Genomic DNA, 5,916 nt, shown 5'->3' with positions numbered 1-5,916 from the left:
CAAAAAGACACCATAGAGGGGCAGAGTGAACCCTTTTTGGGGGGGACCGGGTATCCTAAAACGGGACGGGAAAGGGTTTAGGGTTTGATTAGGTGGACCGCTACCGCGGATCCCCCTAATCAAACCCTAAACCCTGTCCCTTGCTTCTCATTCGAAGGTGGCAAGACAAAAAGACAGCCTAGAGAGGTCGAGTGAACCCTTTTTGGGGGGACCTGGTATCCTAAAACGGGACGGGAAAGGGTTTAGGGTTTGATGAGGCGGACCGCTACCGCGGATCCCCCTAATCAAACTCTAAACCCTTTCCCTTGCTTCTCATTTGAAGGCGGCAAGACAAAAAGACACCATAAAGGGGCAGAGTGAACCCTTTTTGGGGGGGACCGGGTATCCTAAAACGGGACGGGAAAGGGTTTAGGATTTGATTAGGCGGACCGCTACCACGGATCCCCCTAATCAAACCCTAAACCCTTTCCCTTGCTTCTCATTCGAAGGCGGCAAAACAAAAAGACACCCTAGAGGGGCCGAGTGAACCGTTTTTAGGGGCACCGGGTATCCTAAAACAGGACGGGAAAGAGTTTAGGGTTTTATTAGGCGAACCTCTACCGCGGATCCCCCTAATCAAACCCTAAACCCTTTGCCTTGCTTCTCATTCGAAGGCGGCAAGACAAAAAGACACCCTAGAGGGGCCGAGTGAACCCTTTTTTGGTGGGCCGGGTATCCTAAAACGGGACGGGAAAGGGTTTAGGGTTTGATTAGGCGGACCTCTACCGCGGATCCCCCTAATGAAACCCCTAAACCCTTTTCCTGCTTCTCATTCGAAGGCGGCAAGACAAAAAGACACCTTAGAGGGGCCGAGTGAACCCTTTTTGGGGGGACCGGGTATACTAAAACGGGACGGGAAAGGGTTTAGGATTTGATTAGGCAGACCGCTACCACGGATCCCCCTAATCAAACCCTAAACCCTTTCCCTTGCTTCTCATTCGAAGGCGGCAAAACAAAAAGACACCCTAGAGGGGCCGAGTGAACCGTTTTTAGGGGGACCGGGTATCCTAAAACAGGACGGGAAAGAGTTTAGGGTTTTATTAGGCAAACCTCTACCGCGGATCCCCCTAATCAAACCCTAAACCCTTTGCCTTGCTTCTCATTCGAAGGCGGCAAGACAAAAAGACACCCTAGAGGGGCCGAGTGAACCCTTTTTTGGTGGGCCGGGTATCCTAAAACGGGACGGGAAAGGGTTTAGGGTTTGATTAGGCGGACCGCTACCGCGGATCCCCTAATGAAACCCTAAACCCTTTCCCTTGCTTCTCATTCGAAGGCGGCAAGACAAAAAGACACCCTAGAGGAGCCGAGCGAACCCTTTTTGGGGGACCAGGGTATCCTAAAACGGGAAGGGAAAGGGTTTAGGGTTTGATTAGGCGGACCGCTACCGCATATCACCCTAATTAAACCCTAAACCCTTTCCCTTGCTTCTCATTCGAAGGCGGCAAGACAAAAAGACACCCTAGAGGAGCCGAGCGAACCCTTTTTGGGGGACCAGGGTATCCTAAAACGGGAAGGAAAGGGTTTAGGGTTTGATTAGGCCGACCGCTACCGCATATCACCCTAATCAAACCCTAAACCCTTTCCCTTTCTTCTCATTCGAAGGCGGCAAGACAAAAATACACCCTAGAGGGGCCGACTGAACCCTTTTTGGGGGGACCGGGTATCCTAAAACGGGACGGGAAAGGGTTTAGGGTTTGATTAGGCGGACCGCTACCGCGGATCCCCCTAATCAAACCCTAAACCCTTTCCCTTGCTTCTCATTCGAAGGCGGCAAGACAAAAAGACAGCCTAGAGGGGTCGAGTGAACCCTTTTTGGGGGGACCGGGCATCCTAAAACGGGACGGGAAAGGGTTTAGGGGTTGATTAGGCGGACCGCTACCACGGATCCCCCTAATCAAACCCTAAACCCTTTCCCTTGCTTCTCATTCGAAGGCGGCAAGACAAAAAGACAACCTAGAGGGACCGAGTGAACCTTTTTTTTTTGGGGGCGGGTATCCTAAACGGGACGGGAAAGGGTTTAGGGTTTGATTAGGCGGACCGCTACCGCGAATCCCCTAATCCAACCCTAAACCCTTTCCCTTGCTTCTTTTTCGAAGGCGGCAAAACAAAAAGACACCCTAGAGGGGCCGAGTGAACCGTTTTTGGGGGGACCGGGTATCCTAAAACGGGACGGGAAAGGTTTTAGGGTTTGATTAGGCAGACCGCTACCGCGGATCCCCCTAATCAAACCCTAAACCCTTTCCCTTGCTTCTCATTCGAAGGCGGCAAGACAAAAAGAGCCTAGAGGGGTCGAGTGAACCCTTTTGGGGGACCGGACATCCTAAACGGGACGGGAAAGGGTTTAGGGGTTGATTAGGCGGACCGCTACCACGGATCCCCCTAATCAAACCCTACACCCTTTCCCTTGCTTCTCATTCGAAGGCGGCAAGACAAAAAGACAACCTAGAGGGACCGAGTGAACCCTTTTTTTGGGGGCCGGGTATCCTAAAACGGGACGGGAAAGGGTTTAGGGTTTGATTAGGCGGACCGCTACCACGAATCCCCCTAATCAAACCCTAAACCCTTTCCCTTGCTTCTTTTTCGAAGGCGGCAAAACAAAAAGACACCCTAGAGGGGCCGAGTGAACCGTTTTTGGGGGGACCGGGTATCCTAAAACGGGACGGGAAAGGTTTTAGGGTTTGATTAGGCAGACCGCTACCGCGGATCCCCCTAATCAAACCCTAAACCCTTTCCCTTTCTTCTCATTCGAAGGCGGCAAGACAAAAAGACACCCTCGAGGGGCCGAGTGAACCCTTTTTTGGGGGGCCGGTTATCCTAAAACGGGACGGGAAAGGTTTTAGGGTTTGATTATGTGGACCGCTACCGCATATCCCCCTAATCAAACCCTAAACCCTTTCCCTTGCTTCTCATTCGAAGGCGGCAAGACAAAAAGACACCCTAGAGGGGCCGATTGAACCCTTTTTGGGGGACCGGTATCCTAAAACGGGACGGAAAGGGTTTAGGGTTTGATTAGGCGGACCGCTACCGCGGATCCCCCTAATCAAACCCTAAACCCTTACCCTTACTTCTCATTCGAAGGCGGCAAGACAAAAAGACAGCCTAGAGGGGTCGAGTGAACCCTTTTTGGGGGGACCGGGTATCCTAAAACGGGACGGGAAAGGGTTTAGGGTTTGATTAGGCGGACCGCTACCACGGATCCCCCTAATCAAACCCTAAACCCTTTCCCTTTCTTCTCATTCGAAGGCGGCAAGACAAAAAGACACCCTAGAGGGACCGAGTGAACCCTTTTTTGGGGGGCCGGGTATCCTAAAACGGGATGGGAAAGGGTTTAGGGTTTGATTAGGCAGACCGCTACCGCGGATCCCCCTAATCAAACCTTAAACCCTTTCCCTTTCTTCTCATTCGAAGGCGGCAAAACAAAGAGACACCCTAGAGGGGACGAGTGAACCCTTTTTTGGGGGGCCGGGTATCCTAAAACGGGATGGGAAAGGGTTTAGGGTTTGATTAGGCGGACCGCTACCACGGATCCCCCTAATCAAACCCTAAACCATTTCTTTTTCTTCTCATTCGAAGACGGCAAGACAAAAAGACACCTTAGAGGGGCCGAGTGAACCGTTTTTAGGGGGACCGGGTATCCTAAAACAGGACGGGAAAGAGTTTAGGGTTTTATTAGGCAAACCTCTACCGCGGATCCCCCTAATCAAACCCTAAACCCTTTGCCTTGCTTCTCATTCGAAGGCGGCAAGACAAAAGGACACCCTAGAGGGGCCGAGTGAACCCTTTTTTGGTGGGCCGGGTATCCTAAAACAGGACGGGAAAGGGTTTAGGGTTTGATTAGGCGGACCGCTACCGCGGATCCCCCTAATCAAACTCTAAACCCTTTCCCTTGCTTCTCATTTGAAGGCGGCAAGACAAAAAGACACCATAGAGGGGCAGAGTGAACCCTTTTTGGGGGGACCGGGTATCCTAAAACGGGACGGGAAAGGGTTTAGGGTTTGATTAGGTGGACCGCTACCGCGGATCCCCCTAATCAAACCCTAAACCCTGTCCCTTGCTTCTCATTCGAAGGTGGCAAGACAAAAAGACAGCCTAGAGGGGTCGAGTGAACCCTTTTTGGGGGGACCGGGTATCCTAAAACGGGACGGGAAAGGGCTTAGGGTTTGATTAGGCGGACCGCTACCGCATATCACCCTAATCAAACCCTTTCCCTTGCTTCTCATTCGAAGGCGGCAAGACAAAAAGACACCCTAGAGGGGCCGAGTGAACCCTTTTTTGGGGGGCCGGATATCCTAAAACGGGACGGGGAAGGGTTTAGGGTTTGATTAGGCAGACCGCTACCGCGGATCCCCCTAATCAAACCCTAAACCCTTTCCCTTTCTTCTCATTCGAAGGCGGCAAGACAAAAAGACACCCTCGAGGGGCCGAGTGAACCCTTTTTTGGGGGGCCGGTTATCCTAAAACGGGACAGAAAAGGTTTTAGGGTTTGATTATGCGGACCGCTACTGCATATCCCCCTAATCAAACCCTAGACCCTTTCCCTTGCTTCTCATTCGAAGGCGGCAAGACAAAAAGACACCCTAGAGGGGCCGACTGAACCCTTTTTGGGGGGACCGGGTATCCTAAAACGGAACGGGAAAGGGTTTAGGGTATGATTAGGCGGACCGCTACCGCGGATTCCCCTAATCAAACCCTAAACCCTTTCCCTTGCTTCTCATTCGAAGGCGGCAAGACAAAAAGACAGCCTAGAGGGGTCGAGTGAACCTTTTTTGGGAGGACCGGGTATCCTAAAATGGGACGGGAAAGGGTTTAGGGGTTGATTAGGCGGACCGCTACAACAGATCCCCCTAATCAAACCCTAAACCCTTTCCCTTGCTTCTCATTCGAAGGCGGCAAGACAAAAAGACAACCTAGAGGGACCGAGTGAACCCTTTTTTGGTGGGCCGGGTATCCTAAAACGGGACGGGAAAGGGTTTAGGGTTTGATTAGGCAGACCGCTACCGCGGATCCCCCTAATCAAACCCTAAACCCTTTCCCTTTCTTCTCATTCGAAGGCGTCAAAACAAAAAGACACCCTAGAGGGGACGAGTGAACCCTTTTTTGGAGGGCCGGGTATCCTAAAACGGGACGGGAAAGGTTTTAGGGTTTGATTAGGCAGATCGCGACCACGGATCCCCCTAATCAAACCATAAACCCTTTCCCTTGCTTCTCATTCGAAGGCGGCAAAACAAAAAGACACCCTAGAGGGGCCGAGTGAACCGTTTTTGGGGAGACCGGGTATCCTAAAACGGGACGGGAAAGGTTTTAGGGTTTGATTAAGCAGACCGCTACCGCGGATCCCCCTAATCAAACCCTAAACCCTTTCCCTTTCTTCTCATTCGAAGGCGGCAAGACAAAAAGATAGCCTAGAGGGGCCGAGTGAACCCTTTTTTGGTGGGCCGGGTATCCTAAAACGGGACGGGAAAGGGTTTAGGGTTTGATTAGGCGGACCGCTACCGCGGATCCCCCTAATCAAACCCTAAACCCTTTCCCTTTCTTCTCATTCGAAGGCGGCAAGACAAAAAGACACCCTAGAGGGGCCGAGTGAACCCTTTTTGGGGGGATCGGGTATACTAAAACGGGACGGGAAAGGGTTTAGGATTTGATTAGGCGGACCGCTACCACGGATCCCCCTAATCAAACCCTAAACCCTTTCCCTTGCTTCTCATTCGAAGGCGGCAAAACAAAAAGACACCCAAGAAAGGCCGAGTGAACCGTTTTTGGGGGGACCGGGTATCCTAAAACAGGACGGGAGAGAGTTTAGGGTTTTATTAGGCGGACCTCTACCGCGGATCCCCCTAATCAAACCCTAAACCCTTTGCCTTGCTTCTCATTCGAAGG

This window comes from Silene latifolia, chromosome 10, assembly GCF_048544455.1.
Source record: "Silene latifolia isolate original U9 population chromosome 10, ASM4854445v1, whole genome shotgun sequence".
NCBI lineage: Eukaryota > Viridiplantae > Streptophyta > Magnoliopsida > Caryophyllales > Caryophyllaceae > Silene > Silene latifolia.
This window is presented reverse-complemented; position numbering follows the sequence as displayed.